The sequence below is a fragment of the Rousettus aegyptiacus genome, unplaced genomic scaffold (assembly GCF_014176215.1).
Source record: "Rousettus aegyptiacus isolate mRouAeg1 unplaced genomic scaffold, mRouAeg1.p scaffold_m13_p_12, whole genome shotgun sequence".
Taxonomy (NCBI): domain Eukaryota; kingdom Metazoa; phylum Chordata; class Mammalia; order Chiroptera; family Pteropodidae; genus Rousettus; species Rousettus aegyptiacus.
This window is the reverse complement of record NW_023416287.1, coordinates 63,173,552-63,191,523: the sequence shown is the minus strand read 5'-3', so window position 1 is coordinate 63,191,523 and position 17,972 is coordinate 63,173,552. Positions and strand designations below refer to the sequence as shown.

The 17,972-nt window shown below is 33.7% G+C and overlaps 1 long non-coding RNA gene across 1 annotated transcript in view; it reads right to left on the bottom strand.

Moving 5' to 3' along the window:
- LOC107503240 overlaps nt 1-16,782 on the bottom strand; it is an 88,048-nt gene extending 71,266 nt beyond the window's left edge. The window contains exon 1 of the long non-coding RNA XR_001595172.2: nt 16,661-16,782. This is a non-coding gene — a long non-coding RNA (uncharacterized LOC107503240). The remainder of the gene's footprint in view (nt 1-16,660) is intronic.
- Between the last annotated feature and the right edge of the window lie 1,190 nt (nt 16,783-17,972).

Sequence of the window (17,972 nt, the reverse complement as noted above, 5' to 3'; positions counted from 1 at the left end):
ATCTTTGGGCTGAGCTGTTAATTCCTTTTGAAACCTAGCTTAAGTCACAAGAGTGACAGTGAGTGGTTTTGTCTAGTCACCTAGGATAGATGGCATCAGGCTCCAGTTAGTATTTTTCTGATTTCAAATCTCTCTTTTAATAGGAAAAGGTGGATATTAACATCTAGCTACAAAGTAACATATGAAAGTTACTTGTCAGTTTGTGAGAATTTCAACTTTACACCTCTGAAAAGATTTTCATTAGGTGATATACTTTTTCTTCTGATATTAAATATCATCATTGTTATATTTGCTATTTACATAGAATTTGCTGTGTGTCAGTCATTTTTCTAATATTTTACATGTATTCATTCATTTGGTAGTTGTCTAAAATGATACTGTACTTGGACAGAAATACATATTCTTTTGTAGACAAGTAAATTTCTACAAACAAGTCACAACAGTTTAATTATTATATTTTAAGATAGTGTGCATTAAATGCATATTAGTTATCTATCGTCACATAACAAGCTAGTACAAAACAGCAGCATAAGTCCACAAACATTGTTATCTTACATAGTTTCTGAGGATCAAGATTCTGGAAATGGTTTAGCTGTGATTCTAGCTCAGAGTCTCTCATGAGGTTGTAGTCAAATGTCAACCAGCATTATAGTCATCTTGGCTGGAGCTGGAGGTATCTGCCTCTGAGATCACTCACTCACATGGCCTCGATTCCTTACTAAATGGGCCTCTTCTTAGTACTGCTCATGATGTGGCAGTGGCTTTTCCTAGAGCAAGTGATGTGAGAGAAAGAAATACGTGGAGATAGAGATAAAGAGAGAGAAAAAGAGAAAGAATGACCAAAACGAAAGCCACAGTGACTTTCACCACTTAATCACACGAGTTTATAACTCATCATCACTTCTGCCATATTCTACTGGTCATACAAACCAATCCTGGTAACAGTTTATGAGAGGACTGCAAGAGGATGCAAATACAGAAGGTTGGGATCTTGAAGGGCCATCTTGGAAGCTGATTACCACACCATAAGTGGTAAAATGTCTGAACAAAACTGAGAGAAACTTTGCCTGAAAGTTACATAGTAAAATAATGAATATTGAATTTCATAGAATGTACTTATTTCAGTATTATTCTTAACTTTATTATCTAGTAATGTTTTATCAATGATTTAATGTTTAAATGAATATTTTATAATAAAGAAATAAGGCATTTTTACATGTTACTTTCATTTATTTACAATAAATAGACTTTAAAATATTTTCCAAGTTGTGTAAAAACAATAGGAATAAAGCCATTTAAAAAACATACATACACACAAATACACATGCACATCTACTCATTTTTTTCCTGTTCGTTTCTTTCTATAGTATACCAGTCATGAAATGAGAACCATAAAGGATGCTATAGTGAACCAAAATTGTCCTAAATCTAGGAAACCACTTACATAATGGGGTAAATCTGGATAATTAAACATAAGCTTGATTTTTAATTGGATGATTTTGGAAACTTGAAGTTGAGATCTATTTTTCTTTTATTGTTTTTGCAAAAATAATAAAAAGCATTATTTTCAAATTGCTGACTTCCTGTATTATGCTGTGAAGAAATTAAAACAATAGTAAATGACACAGAATTGACAAATTCTTTAGTCTACAAAATATAAATAATTGATTTCATTCTCCTTCATTAGTTGTAAAATCCTCTAGACTTATTTTGAAACATAAATGCTAGCAGAAATGGGAGACATCATTAGAAGTCAGATGTAGGTAGATTCAACCACCAGCCCCTTTTCACTACTTTCTTGCTGGCTGTAAGTAAATGGAAGCCATGAGAACATGTGGAAGCTATTTGTGCAGAGCTTGCTATAACAAGGGCCACTATTACCTAGGCTTGGCAGAAACTCAAAAGCAAGTAGGAAAGTGGGAAATCTTTACCGTAGAAAAAGGTAAGGCTTTGAACACACTCTGACTGGAGAGGAGAGAGAACAGAGAAGTTGGCAGCCGCTGACCAAGTCCTGACTATTCTGAGCTGGTTGCCATAGAAGTTGTGACTCACGAGTCCTATTGTCATTTAGTCTGGCCACTGTCCCTTCGTATATTCTGTCTCTCACTGGAATCTTAGAGTTGGGGGACCAAAGACCTTTTTACCTATCAGATACTTTACAAATCCCCCAAATTTCAGAGACCTCTGAAAATACCTTGGAATGGAAAGAAAACATAGGGTGCAAAGCATAAAGAGAATCTAAACAAGTAAAATAATGTTTAGTTAAATGTCCACAAAGCATAATATTATGTCATCTTCATAATTTGAAAACAATGTGTATGCTAAATTTTTCTCAGTTGGCAACAATTAGAAATAATAGTCAATTTTAATTAAGTGATGGGCTCGTAGGCAAATAATTTTAAAAGAAAATTGATAGTATTCCTTGCAAAAACTTTTAAAGCAAATTTAATGTGATTCATGAGGGCCTTTGATGAGTTTAGATATGATGTGGGGTGAAGCCTCCCACAGAGTGTACCGGGCATGTTGGGAGCTGACCAGCACCAGCTCTTGGAGTCAGTGAGACCTTGTATGGGGGTTCAGTTGATAGAAAAATAATGGTTAAGGTATACTTTTGTATTGGCAAGATTGATTCACTTAACTCTAGTTAAACTGAAAATTCTGCTTATCATCAGGCATCATTATAATTTAGATTGTGGAGGAGGAGCCTTCTGGGATGCTTTGGATGCATCAGAGTGGCAAAGACATATTGTGCTGTTAATTAACCTCACAGAAAGATGAAAGAAAACTACCCAGCAGCACAAACTTGACTTATGTTTATTTTTGTGTTTGTGCTTTCGTCCTCATTTGGATTTCTTCTCCCCAGCCCACCGCCATATGCTGCTGGGACTCAGCTGTAATTATCCTACCAATAGACGAAACACCAAGTGAAATATAGCAAACAGAAACTTCACCACCGCAATCCAGGGCACTTTTAGAAAAGTGCCTGCATTTAGCATGACACAGAACAACTAGTTTTACAGGAAAAAAGGAGATTGAGACTTTCTCATGCAAACCAATAGGCGTGGTGATAACTAATCCATGACTCATAAAGTCTAAACCTGTATCAACACCAGAGATAGATAAATTAAAAAGAAAATTTCTATCCACCATAGATGCACATTAGAAATACCTGGGATAATTAAAAAATCCATTCCCAGCTTCACCAGGACCAAGTAAATTGGAAATTCTGAGGGTAGGTCTCAGACATTTACATTTTTTTATTCTTGTTCCCCACCTCACCTTTGCTACATATGCAAGGGGTTCTAATAAGTATGCAGCCAGATTGAAAGCCACCAAATTATATCATCTTTACATTTGCGTTAATAATACAACTGTGTGCATTCTCTATGGATCTCCTCATTTGAGGTAGTTGCTGGTGAGTAATTAATTGGTAGCCATTCTCTTGTGAAATAGTGAAGATAAACTATCCAGTTGATTTTCAAATTTAAACGACTCAGAATTTAAACACTTAAACAGCTATAAAGTGAATTTTGAGGACCTATTCCTTTTTTGTATTGGTACAAAAGACTCCCAGAAGTTAAATTTAATTGTTCTGACTGATGAGGTCAGCTTGGTCAAAAAGAGAAAATCATTTTATGTTTTCAGTCGAATGATTGATGTGGTCAATCACAGATCTACTGTGCTTTAAAAGAAACCAGAGTTCACTTAGCAAATAGATTAGAACATGATACTTTACAACCATGCAAAGATCCAATGTGAAGGCCTATAAACAGGAATTGCATTTTGTCTTAAGTCTTGATGACAAATAATAATGTATGTTTAATGATAAATTTTTCACTTGTTCCATATCTAGAGAGATTTACCAAAATTTACTGTCATATAAACAGAGAATGCTGGTATTAAACTTTGGTTAAATATAGCCAGTGACTGTTAGGAAGAATGAAGGGACACATTTTAAAGAAAATTGTAAAGCAAAACTTTATGCTACTTCACCAAAGAAGATACGTAGAGGGCAAATAAGCATATGAAAATATTTTCTACCTTATATATAAATTCAAATTAAAAGAACAATGAAAGACCACTAAACACTTATTAGAATGGCTAAAATCTGACAACATCAAATGCTGATGAAGATGTGTAGCAACAGGAACTTTGGTTCATTTCTGGTAGGAATGCAAAATGGTACATCCATGTTAAAAGACAGTATAGTCATTTATTACAAAACCGCTCGTATACCATATGATCCTGTGATTGTTTTCCTTTGTATTTACCTGAAAGAACTGAAAACATAAGTCCACACAAAAACATACACATGAATGTCTATAGCAGCATCATAATTTATAATTACCAAATCTTGAAAGCAACCAAGATGTCCAAACAAGATGTCCTTTTGTTGGTAAAAGAATAAATAAATGATGGTACACCCAACCAATGGAATACTATTCAGAGCCAAAAGGAAATGAGCTGTTAAGCCATGAAAAAACATGGAGAAACCTTAAATGCATATTACTAATTGAAAAGAGCCAATCTGAAAAAGATATACACTGTATGAGTTCAACTATGACATTCTAGAAAAGATAAAACTATGGAGACAATAAAAAGATGAGTGGTGGGTAGGAACAGGAGAGTGAAAAGATGAACAGGCAGAACGCAGACAATTTTTAGGGAAGTAAAAACACTCTAATATTATAATGATGGATATAAGTCATTATACATTTGTCCAAACCTTTAGAATGTAGAACATTAAGAGTGAACCCTAAGGTACACTATGGACTTTGGATGATTACAATGTCTTAATGTAGGCTTCTCGTTGGTAAAAAATGTACCATTCTGATGAGCAATGTTCATAATGGGAGAGACTATCCATGTAGGGGCAGGGACTATATGGGAATTCTCTGTACTATCCTTTCAAGTTTGTTGTGAATCTAAAAATTATCTAAAAAGTAAAGTCTTAAAAAAAAAAAAAGCAACCTTAAGCTAATTATAGAATTGAAAAATAAGGCTGCTAACTCCTGGCAATTCTTCAAGTTTTTTATTGGGTTTGTTTAGTTTTTTTTTAAATCAAGAAAGTTCAATTCGATTTTAATATATCTAAAATCTCACCAAATGCAAACAATTTCACTAGTTTTAAAAATGGGCTTATTCCACCGTTGGTGGCAGCAGCCAAATAGAAGATTAGACCTTAAAATGCATGTTTAAAGCTTTCTCTTAAATGATTTCTTGTGGAGTTCTGTCTCCTAACTCTGAGACTATAATTTAAATCAATGAAAGAATGTATCTAATTTATAAACTTTAATTTACATACATTTGTTTGGAGCATGCAACTTCTCTGAAAATGAAATATGTCTCTATACCTTGGCCAAAATCATGTGTTTGCTATAGCTGAAATGGGTTATCTGCTTTTTGGATAGAAAAGAAACTTATAGGCAAAAAATTTTTTTCCCATTTAGAGAATAAATACTCCCACTCCCTTTTATTTTGGCCACAGGTATATATTTGGTCAAAACCTCTACTATGAAAGCTTTTGTTCTAAGCTAGAGTACTTTTTTTTTTAAGGCAATGTCTAAAGTGTCTATATCTTCAAGTCAGAAATAAAGTTATTAATTATTTTAGGCTATATGTCAGCTTAGGCTATGAACTAAAAATAAAATAATGACTGGTATTATGACTCTTCTGAAAGGTGAGTCTTCTAAAGATGAAAACTGAAAGCAGAATGAAAACTTGGTGAGCATTAATATCATAAAAGAGACATAGATACATAGATATGTGAAACACAGAAGGCAAATGCTTTGCAATCTTAAAACCAGTCGAGATGCAAAAGGTGTGCGCTAAATTGAATGGGCTTAGGCACTAAAACTCAACTTCCACCAACCAGACCGGTTACAAAATTGGCAGGATCTACTGCGAAATGAGAATGTGGAACCTCTTGTTAAAACATTAAAATTTCAAGAGAGTGACAGGAGAGCCTAAAACTAAGTGTGTTTTAGAGTGTTCAACATGTGGGTCCCTGTGTGACTGCATAGGTTTCAGGCTGATGAAGCCAGCCTTGCCCATAGAAGATGAAACATGAAAGACCATGCATAAACAGTTTTGGCTGAATTGGAGAGTTACTCTTGTGGAATGATATAAGCTAATGGGGAACAGATATCCAATTGCACTGGCCTATGAATCTTTAGGATTTTTGTAGAATACACTATTAGCAGTTTATACTTTAGGTTGTAGATAACTGTGGAGAGTTTGGTGGAAGAAGGCAGTGATATATTATTTGTTAAGAATATGAAACTGATGTTAATGGAACTGTGGTGTGAATTGAAATAGATGAAAGACTAGAGACAGGATAGTAAAAAATAAGGCTGTTTCAATAGCCTGTGAATAAGGTAAAAAAGATTGGAAACCAGCACCCTACCAGAGAAAACAAGTTATACATATGATGTGGAAAAATTAGGACCATCATACATTGCTGCTGAGAATGTAAAGTGGTGTAGCTGCATTTCCGTAAATGATAAATATTGAGTTACCACATGACCCAGCAATTCCCCTCCTAAGAGTAGATTCAAGAGAAGTAAAAAAATGTGTCCGCAGGTACAAAATATTGTACATAAATGTTCATAGTAGCATTACTCAGAATAGCCAGAACGTGGAAAATACCCAGATATCCATCACTGTTGAATAACAAAACAGAATGTGGTATATTCACATAATGAAATATTCAGCATAAAAAAGGAATGAAGTACCGATATCTACCACAATGCAGATGAACCTTGAAAATATTATCCTAAGTTCAGAAGTGAGATACAAAAGGCCACATATTGTATGACTCCATTTATATGAAATGTCTAGAATAGGTAAATTCATAAAGGCAGAAAGTAAATTAATGTTTCCTCAGGGCTGGCAGGAACAAAGAATGAGAAGTGACTGCTTAAGGGTATCAGGTTTCTTTCTGTGGCGACATAATTGTGCAATTAGTGATAATGATTACACAATTCTGAATATCCTAAAAACCACTGAATTATTTAATTTAAAAGGATGACATCTATGGTATGTGAATTATTTCCCAATAAAGGTGTAATAAAAAAGTAATATGTAATTCAAAAATTATCATATTGGGTACTTTAAATATGTGTAATTTATTATATTTAGATTATACTTTAATAAAAGTGTTTTTTTATAAAAAAACATTAAAAAAGTATTGACTATAAGGAAAATGCAAAGTGAAAAAAATAAAATAAAATTTTGAAATATAAAATATTTTAAACTACAAATATAAACATTTATAAATGGATATTGAGAGCATTTGGAGAGATATAAAACTGAGATTAATATTTAGGAGATTTTTTCCCACTATCAATTTATTTTGTTTGATAGTGTGAATACCTGAGATAAAGAGGAATCAAAGTGCTTAATGATTGAGTGTGTTATAGTAGGTAATAAAGAATAAATTTGACAAAGGTTGCTATGTAAATGGAGGAAAAGGTCACTATTAGCAGATGTAAGGGAGGTTCTTTTACAATTTTAGATCACTGAGGGCGAGAAATTTATCTTTCCTATTCATTGATGAATCTCCAGTGTCTATCACTGGGGTATACAAACTGTGGCCCATGGGTTAAATCCAGGCTGCCACTGGTTTTTCTATGGCATATAACTTAAGAATGGTTGACAAAAAAGTAAAAAGAAGAGTAATAATTAATGACATATTAAAATTATATAAAATTTAAATTTCAGCATTCCAAAGTAGGTTTATTATGATCTAACCGTACTCGTATCATAGCTGTTGTGCTACAGTAATAGACTTGAATAGCTGTAACAGAGGCATATGGCTGGCAACGCCTAAAACATTTACTATCTAGATTTTATAGGAATAGTTCATTGATTCTGGATCTAGAAGAAAGCCAGCACATAGTAAGTATTCAAAGATTATTTGTTAAATGAAGGAATGCAGGGAGAGGGAACTGGACTGTGGAAGGATAATACATTCTGTGATATAGTTAATTTGTGCTTCCAGGGGATCACCTATTGACAAATATCTATCAGGCATTGGAAGAAAGAACATTGGAACATGAAGGATGGGAATGGGATAGAGACATCAAAAGTTGGGGGTGATTCCCAATGAAAGTTAGAATATCACTAAGAGATATAATTTCAAGAAAAAAATTAGAGAAGTGAGGACTAGAATGAGGGGAGAACACTATTTTATGGATGGCAAGAGACAGAGGAGGAGGATAAGGAGAAAAGGACCTGTGAGGTAAGAGGAGAATGCTTGACAAAAATAGTCAAACAGAAGCTCAGAGAAGGAAGGAAACACTTCAGATGGTTAGTTTCATTTGAGTCAGTGCTGTGATATGAAATTATTAGTGACCTGGAGAATAAATTTATTTTACAGAGGAGGCAGATATAATGCTTGGATGAAAATACTAGTCGAATGATTTACTAAATATTGTTTGGCTAAAGCACCGAGAGTTTAAAAACCTTTTTCAAATAGTTATTATGTAGGAAGCTCTGAAAAGAAAATCATGCTGTGTTCAATCTGTAGAGATGTTTTGATCACTCAAGCACAAAGACACACAGGATAACAATTCATCATTAAAAATAAATTGTCAAATTAATTTCTTCATAAGTTAGGTCAAGAAATCCAACACAAAACATTGGCTATTTTTTTTTTTTTTTGAACTCAGCATGTCAGAATAATTGTATATGTCTTAACACATTCTTAAAAGAAGATAAATACCTTAATTCAAACAACAGACATTTTTCCCATTTAATCTTTGCTATTATCATTTACAATAAATGGTTCAATAAAAATGAAATATGATTTTTGCCATCATGCTGTGGTTTTCTTACGATATTCAGTAAGCATTGTGTTGCATACAAGTCATTTAACTTTCCCCTAAGGTCTATTGGCATTAGGTAGAGATCTTGATTGATAACTGTTTATATGCGACACTAAACCTTTTTGTGTTTTGCTTATTTCTAGTAAATGAAAGCAAGTCCCTCTAGACCTTGAGGCAAAATTTAAATCAGTATTTTACCTCATGCTGCACCATCTTGTCTCTCACTGATCTAATCCTGCCACAGCATATGCTCCTTTTCTATCACAGCTAAAATGATCGGAAAAGTTTAATTGCTTCAGACTAATGCAATTGAATTTATATTTTTGTTGGCTAATTTCTGGTTCTAGCAGTGGGTAGAAAAACCTGATAGTTAAAGCACTTGTTATACACAAGTCATTTAAACCCAAGTGCTTGCAGGTGGCCTTTACTTTTGTTCTTTAAATTACACAAATACCAGCATGTTCTATTACAATGCCACCAAACAAAAGATGTAAGAATGAGCATTCTTTAAAGGTTCTTTTATTTATTTTTATTATATTGTTTCTTACCATTTTCCTTTCAGACCCATTAGGGGCAGTAGAACACAACTCAAAAGACTAGCTTAAAAAACAGTATATCTTTTTCAGAAAACTATTTCATCCAACATAATTTGTCTGGAAAATGAATACTTTAGAAATATGTTTCAATGGAAATCAGTAAGCATGTCAAATATAATAAATGTGAGGAAAATCACATTTATCAAAAAGAATACTTATAAAACAGGAGATCCTTCACATCAGCTTATTACTAATGTGAGATGATCTGTTTTTAATATTAATAGTATTGAATTTTATTTTTATTGTATCAATTGCTTCCTCTTTTGAACTCCACAGATTTCCCACTGTTAGTTTGGTGTGATATTATTATTTTATTTCTGTAAGAGAGTGTACTTGGCTTGATGAACCTAAATTGAGACTTGATAGAGTTCAGCTCCTAAAAGCTGACATGGCAGGAATCTGTAGAGTAACATGAGAAAAGAAAATTAATTCACTTTCTTTTGCCATTTTCTTAGATCCGGATATTTATTTTTAGCCATAAGTTCATTGAGGTTTTCTTCTTTTTAATAACTACTGGAGAAAAAGAAAGTACGAAGTATTTCGGCCTTGAGAGTTTTAAAGGTTACCTCAGGAGGTTTAGCTTGTCCAAACTCTGTATATTCTGTAGGTCTTCAGACTGGTCCTTGATTGGCTCCTGGGCTAGCCACAGAGCCCTTGGAATAACCAGCCTGATAAAAGAGTTGTTGTATACCTGGCACCACAGGCCAGATTGTTTATGCTAACAATGTGATTTATGGTGAATGCCTGTTTTCCTTGCCTGGGGTCCAAGGCTGCGCTGTATCAGTTTGACCTCTAGGGATGCTGGAGACTTAGCTAAGATTAGCCATGTAGGCTCTCTATGGGTCTGTAACTGAGCCCTGATAAAACCCTGGATGCTTGATGAGTTTGATTGGTAAGACTTTAAATGTCTTGTCATACATCATACTGGGAGAATTAATTTCTCTCTGCGTGACTTCACTGAGAGAGGACAGCTGGAAGCTGGTGTCTGGCTTCTCCTGGACTCCACCCTATGTATATTTTTCATTGTTGATTTTAATCTGCATATTTTTGTATAATAAACTGTAACCCCAAGTAAAACAACTCTTCCGAGTTCTATGAATCTTAGCATGTCATCAATGTTGAGGGTGGTCTTGGAGACCCCTATCACAAGCAGAAATTGTGTGAGAAGTTGTGACTCTAAGTAGTTAAATCCCCTGAGTAACAATGTATAATATTTTTGTGTTGTAAGCAGGATTGCATCTTTATATTATGTTTCCTCTTGAGAAAAGTATCTTTTTCAAAATAGATTTTAATTATAGTATGATTGCAAATTGTTGCTTGTTTTTTGGAGATACATTTCTTTCTTTCTTTTTTTTTTTTTTATGATGCAGCTTGGAAGAGCCTTGAAGTGAGACTTAACAAATTGCAGGAAGGATATGAGTTATTTCTTGATCTTATTTTAAGGGAGACACCCACAACTCTCTAACTTTGTAAGGCTCTAGCAGCATTATAGTGTTGATGAGAACATCCATAATTATTAAAGTCGAATAACCCAAATATTGAGAAATATGAAAGAGGAGAGATCTGTGTTCTTTTGCTAATTCAGAGGGGTGAAATGTGATCAAATCACCCTTCATACAGATATAAGGCTATTTCAATTGTGTATTATTATTCTCTAAGGGTCATAAATTAGAGACACAGGTAGAGAGTAAAGTATATACCAAAGTATTCTACATTCCAATTTCAGTCAAGGTGGAAGAGACAAGTCCTATGATGGTTAAATAAGCTTTAGGGCCATTGGTTTTCCTTTTTTAGGTCTGGACGTGAGTCTGGATGTTCTTGAACCTGCTCTGGGTGCCGGAGAAAGACAGTGTACCTCAATCACAGGAAAACATGCTGGGAGCAAGGAAGGAGGAGAACCCTGCTTGAGGCAGGGAGACAGGTGTATAGGTAGCCGTTGAGGATGGCCGACATTCTTCAGCTCTAGGAGAGATGTTTCCAGAAACCAGTTGTGAGAAACTTGAAGGGTATTTTTGTTTGCTGCCATCCTTAAGTGCTTTGTAAAATATTTTAAATGATATAACCTTATTTTTTTGCGTGTGATGTGGGAAATTAAAAAACCATGCTGGGTATTTTCTCTTTGCCACTCTAGATCTAATCTCCATTCTACCTCTCTGTTTGGTGCTCCACAAAGTAAATATATGGATGCCAGCAGTGTTTGCTTTCTGGCTTTCATTTGGCTACAGCCATGATAAACATTATTAGGAGATCAAAGGTTAGAAAAAAATTAAGGCCAAGATTTTTATTACCCTGGCTCTTTCTCTGTTCAGTGCAAAGGGTTGGCAGCATCTTTCTGCCAAAGGCCATGGCTCCTTTCAGAGCCTTTTAGAACTGATTTTCTCCAGGTTCAGGTAATATTTCCTTCCATTGTTCTTTTATACCCAAGCTCCCACTATTGCCAGTCCTGGTATGCACTATTCTTTCTTGGTTTCCCTTAACCCTGCCCATAACTTAATAATAGTCAATTACCCATTTTGAGTATGCTGTGTTCTGCCAGGACCCTGAATGGCTCAGGAATGACCAGTGTAATCTTTGATATTCTATAGAAAGAAATATAAATACATTGGAAAGATACTTGCATTATTATTTCTGCCCAGAATGCCTCTGTTACCCTTTCGTATCCTCCTAGTATTAGCTTAGTAATCTTTTTAGACTCAGCCTGAGCACCTCTTTCTCCAGGAAGCTATTTCTTACATTTTCCTTTATTTTATTTCTCCTTGTTCACCTTTTCCCACTGCCCAGTTTTGCTTTGGTGCTTTTTCTATATATACTTTATCATATCTGTATTATAATTACCTATTTATTTGCCTGGTTTTAATAAATAGACTGTAAGCTTTTGAAGTACTATACTTTCATATCTCTTAATTGCTTGAACTTTGGAAAGCTTTTGTTTTGCTTTTATTTATTCTTTCTTTAGTTGATAAAGTAAGCCATTGTTTCACAGAGAGCTGTAAAGTAATTCAGAAACAAAACAATGAGAGACTATGCTAGACTGGAAATTATATAAATGTAGAAGGAAGGATCAAAATGAAAGGTAATGCAAATTAAAATATTAAAGCTTTTCCATCCCTTCTCTGGTTGGCTGAGCATTTAGGCCTGGTGAAGCAGTTCTTCCTGGCAACTATGGCTATGCTAATAGTGGGTATAGTGCCTGTGAAGAAAATGGGAGACTCACTGAAAGTCTGAGAAGCAAAGTAACTACTATAAAATCTCTTTCCATTGAGATAAGCCATGAAGTTAAAAGTCAAAAGAAATTATTAGCTGAAATGGATTCAGTTTGCTTCTACAACTGGGTTTCTAGGTAAAACTATAGAAAAACTGAAGATTTTATGCAGAGGGAGCCAAACAAAGCTGTTTGATGCTGTTTTCATTGTTTGTCTTTTTTGTCATTTATTGAATTATTAAACTGAAGTGATACAAAAAGAAATTTTAAAATGTGGTAAGTTAATGGAAATATTTGGTAAGCTAATAGAATAAAAGCAGTTAGATGAAAATAATTGCTGATATCATATTTTTCAAATACAGTACTAGCAAGATATCATCGTGTATACAGATATTCTCCTGTCCGAATTACAGTGAGTCTTTAATTCCTAAGTTTAATGAGAAATACATTAGTTAATAATATATTAAATACAGTTTCTATATCAATAAATTAAATTAATAGTATTTATAAAGTATGTACATAGTATTGGGGAGAAGTTGAAAAGAAATATTAAGACATGGTTTTCAATTTCCTAAAGTTACACTCAGATTACTAACACAAGAAATAGACACAGAAAGCAGTTGAGTAACTTCGCTTCCAGAATAAAATATATGGAATGGCAAAATGTGTTAAGATTTTAGTAAAGGGAGACTTCTGTATACTAAGAAGGATGGAAAAAAGCAAAGCAAATGAACTGAGACTTTAGCTGAAATTTGAAGTAAGACAAAGATACCTAAAACCGGGGGGCAGGGAGGCACTACAGACTGGAGAAATACCTAACATAAATAAGAAGCAAGATGGGCATGATGTGGTTGAATGACAGGGGAGGGGGTAGAAGCATGGCTTGCAAGGAGAAATAGTGAAATAAATATTTAGACTGGTATGTTGTAACTAAATGCACAGAACCTGCTTAACTAAGCAGTCTAGACTTTACTTGCTGGAAAAGAGAATGGTGGGTGTTAAAATTTTTTGAGAGGATGATTGAAATAATAAAACTAGATTTATATTGTCTCTGATACTTAGAAGTTATATGAGGCTTTTGGTAACAACTTTTAAGCCTTAGTTTTCTCATCAGAATCATGATAGCCACTTGAGAAATTGAGATAATTCAAAGTAAGTTACTATGATGTTCTGTTTTTATCATTGCTGCACTTCAAGTTCTTGAGGAATAACCTGGCATATAGTAGGTTTTCAATTAATATTTGTCAAATGAATAAATGAGTAAATGGATGGTAAATATAACTACATTCATTGCTCTCAATAATGATTATAAACAAATTTGATGATTGATTTGATTACATGGATAGCAAGTGAAAAAATATTCTTAAAGTCAAAAACCTTGGTTTTTGTAAAGTCATGTCCACCCATCTGACATCTCTATGAATGGTCTTAATAGTTAGTTCAGAATCCTTCCAAATAATCTGCAAAGAATGTGCAGGGAATGGAGGACATAGAAGTGTCACATTTCTTACTGGTCTTCCATCTTCATCTCGCTGCTAAGCTTCCCTTGAGTACACACAATAAGAGAATATGTGATATCAACAACAAGCATATTGAAAACAGAAAAGTTTATTCCTGTTCCTACTCTAATACTTATTAGCTGTGTGATGGATAGCTATAGGGCAAGCTATCTGTACCTTAATTTTGTTGTTGACAGAGCTAGATTGATAAATTCTACATCACAAATGATAAGTATCTTATAAAAATTTGTATTCTATAAAAACATAAATAAAAACATTATGATTAGCTTGGGAATAATATAATTATTATTCCAAGTGTAAGAGTTAAAGTTCATTAAATGGATTATGTTAAAATGAGAAATAGGATATAGAATTTGGTTATACAAAATCAAGTACTAACTTAAAGAATTGAAAGTGACTAAAATTGCAGTCATAAGGCAATATTTTGGTAATTTTTTTTTCACTCAAAAATGTTTTCAATCTTTTGATTTAACTGGAATTATTGATTCTCCTGGTTTTCCATAAGATATAAATAGTCTTTATCACATGAATAGTATTAAGCAATATAGAAATCTTTCAATACTCTCCCTGGTACAAATGATTGCTAATGTTATATGTGAGGTTCTTTATTATGAAACAAGTCCTCAGTGTAATAAGGATTTTATGAAAAAAATAAACATTCAACATCAGTGCTCTTTGTCAGAAGTCTTGACTCAATGTGCCAAAGATATAAGTGTGTCAAATAATCCTTTAATTAGATTACAAAATGCAGCTATTATGTATAAAATATCTATCGATCCCAGGAAGAAAATGATTTGAGGTTTCTTAAGTATGCAACACCAAAATTCATTTGCCATGCAATTAACTCCAAATTACTTCCTTGGGAAATTAATGTTAGAAAGAATGTTTAGTCATGTAAAAGCATATAATTGACATTTAGCAAAAATCTTAGTGATGAATAATAGAAGGTTTTTAAAACATTTATTGCCAATGTATATACAATTTAGCATTTTGCTCACTAATGCCTGGTTTTAACATGCATTTAACCTAAAAATTTATATGTTGGATTACAAATGTAAAGTTGTTCAAGCTCTGGGAAGAAGGGAATTTTTCTTCCAGCTACATAAGCCAGGACACAACATTTGAACATTAACTCCAGTTGTGTAATGGGTTTTAAAAGGACTCATGATTCTGGTCACCTATACCTACTTCAGAGCTAAGTGAGGCAATACTTTGGGAAGATAAGTGACAGTGAGACTTGAGCAGGATCATGGCAATAGGGTAAGCACCAAAAGAGAGGGGATACATACAGAGAGGACCTCTTCTGCATAACTTCCCATCTTCTTTTTGGTTCTGGCAATTTGGTGTTAGAAACAGACTTTTGGTGTTAGGCAAAACAGGGGTAGCACTGACTTCTGTGAAATGGCCAAGACCAGCCATAGGAGATAAAAAAAGGCAAGGACACAAAAGTTGGCTAAACTTACAGAGAAGCCATGAGAGCAAATGATGGTACTCCAGAAATTACCGATGCAACTACCTTTACCTATCAGAAAGCAGAAATACAGGGACAGTAGGGCACAGAATCAGGGGCCTAGGTTTGCAATGGGAGGCAGGGGCTGAGAATATTTGATCCCTGCATTTAGTATGAGATTCAGAAATCAAGGAACGAGTACCAATTTTATTTACATTTTTTCCCCCCTAGAGTTAATAATTGATATTGAGCAATGCTTATTATGTAACACTTGGGGCTCTTTACCTTTAGCAGCTATTTCCTAATTTAATGTTGACACTGTCTTCTGAATAACATCTTCTTTCACATTGTAAATTTAATAGCATATTTGGTATTGGAACATCCAACAGATTTCTTATCTAAGTTTCTGGGCAGATATAAGAATGACACTCCAGAAAGTAATTTTTTTACTACTATTTTTGGTTGCTGATGAATTAATTAAACATATGTACACAGTTATCTACAAATATATATTACACATTTCATAATATCCATATAGTTGAATTAAGATAAAAGAGAGAGAAAATAAACAATATTTTATGCTATCTACAAACACAAACAATACCACCACAATTTCTCGGGAGACTCCGTAAGCACGAATCCTTAAAATCTGGCATTCAGTATTTTAAATGCTATAAAAGCCAAATACTCCAAGGAGATAAAGGACAGGATAAATGATATAAGATGAACTAGAATGGTGAATAGAAAATAAACAAGGAGAGGATGTAAAGATATAGAACACTCTTGGCTCTGGTTTGCATAAATTATCATTGCTGCATTATTTCGCAAAGGAGATCTGATCAGTTTACTTATAAAATTTAGGAAATGACAGTAGACGAAGAAGAAAAAGAGTAATTAAACAAGGTTTCAGACATACATTTATTTCTTAGTTTGTCTGGATTATATTAGCGATGTCTGTATGATGCGGAGAAAGAAGAAAGTCATTTAAAATAGTGTTCACTAACATTGAGGACTCCGTATGGAGTTGGTCCAATTTCTGTTGACTGTTAATCAACTGCACATACCTGGAGACCAGTAATGCTGAAAATTAAAAGCTTCAGAACTGCTGTGAGGGAGGTGATTCATGGCAATATTTTTCTTCCTTCTCCCGGCAAATCTCTTATTTATCTCCTACAGAGTTAGATAGTTTGGGGTTGACTTTTAAGGCAGCCTGTCTTTCCCAATAGATATCTAATCTTTCTGAAAATCCTGTACACAACTTTTTAAAAAGACAGTGCTTATATTTGTGGGTGGGATTTATATAAGGCATTTGATAGTTTTAAGAGTTATTTTTTTAAGTGGAAACTTCTTTTTGATATTTTTAGTTTATAATCACATCAGTATAGTTTCTGACAAAAGTCTGAAAATTCTAATTAAAACTTGGAGAGAAAAATGGGATTCGAATTCAAGTGTCTGCAGTTTTTATTAAAATTATAACTTAAACCTTAAGATAGCTAGATAATAAGCCAGATGATTTTGAAATAAATTTAAAATTATATATTAAAGTGTGAGTGTATCTAGTCCTTATTAAACTGATAATTCAACATGTATTTTGTGTACTACTGTGGTTTACTACTGACATTTGTCAGTAAGGGGTCTCTGGAGTTGGACAGTTTTGTCCTGGCCCCACTTTTCCTAGCTATGTAATTTTTTCTACAAAAATGTCAGTTTACTCAATTGCAAAGTAGAGTGAAGATAGGGCCCATCTCATAAAGGTGTTTGAGGATTAATGTAAAGTTTCCTGCACAGGGCTTTGCACTGAGTACACATCTACGATTAGCAATCTGATTATCTACTTAATATTTATTTCTATCTAAGTATATATATATAACAAATACTTATAAGATGTTCACGTTCACAATATTATTTTTCAGAAGATCTTATTTGAACATTAAAGGGGTAAAATAAATGATAACATATATATTTCTAATGACTGTTATGTATTATCGATAACTCTACTACATCAGTCTTATTTAATTCTTAAAAGTCTTTTATTCTTTGCTTTGCTGTCTCTCTGAAATCGAGATGGGTTACCGTGATCTCTATGGGAGCCACCCATGAAAATGCAGCCAGGCTTTCCACTCCTCCCATGTCTGCTTTCACAGCATGGCCCAATTTGGAAATATAGCCTCAATAATTGCTGCTAATGCTTACATTGCTATGCATAGGGTATAGACTTCATCAAGTTGAACCGATCCACTTTTCTAAAATGGATTACTCTAGACAATGCTTGCTCTTTGGATATAACCTATAGAAAAAAACTTAAATTAAAAAAAAAACAAAAACAAAAACAAAAGAAAACCTTCCATAGCCTTTTGAAGTAGATGTATTTTATTT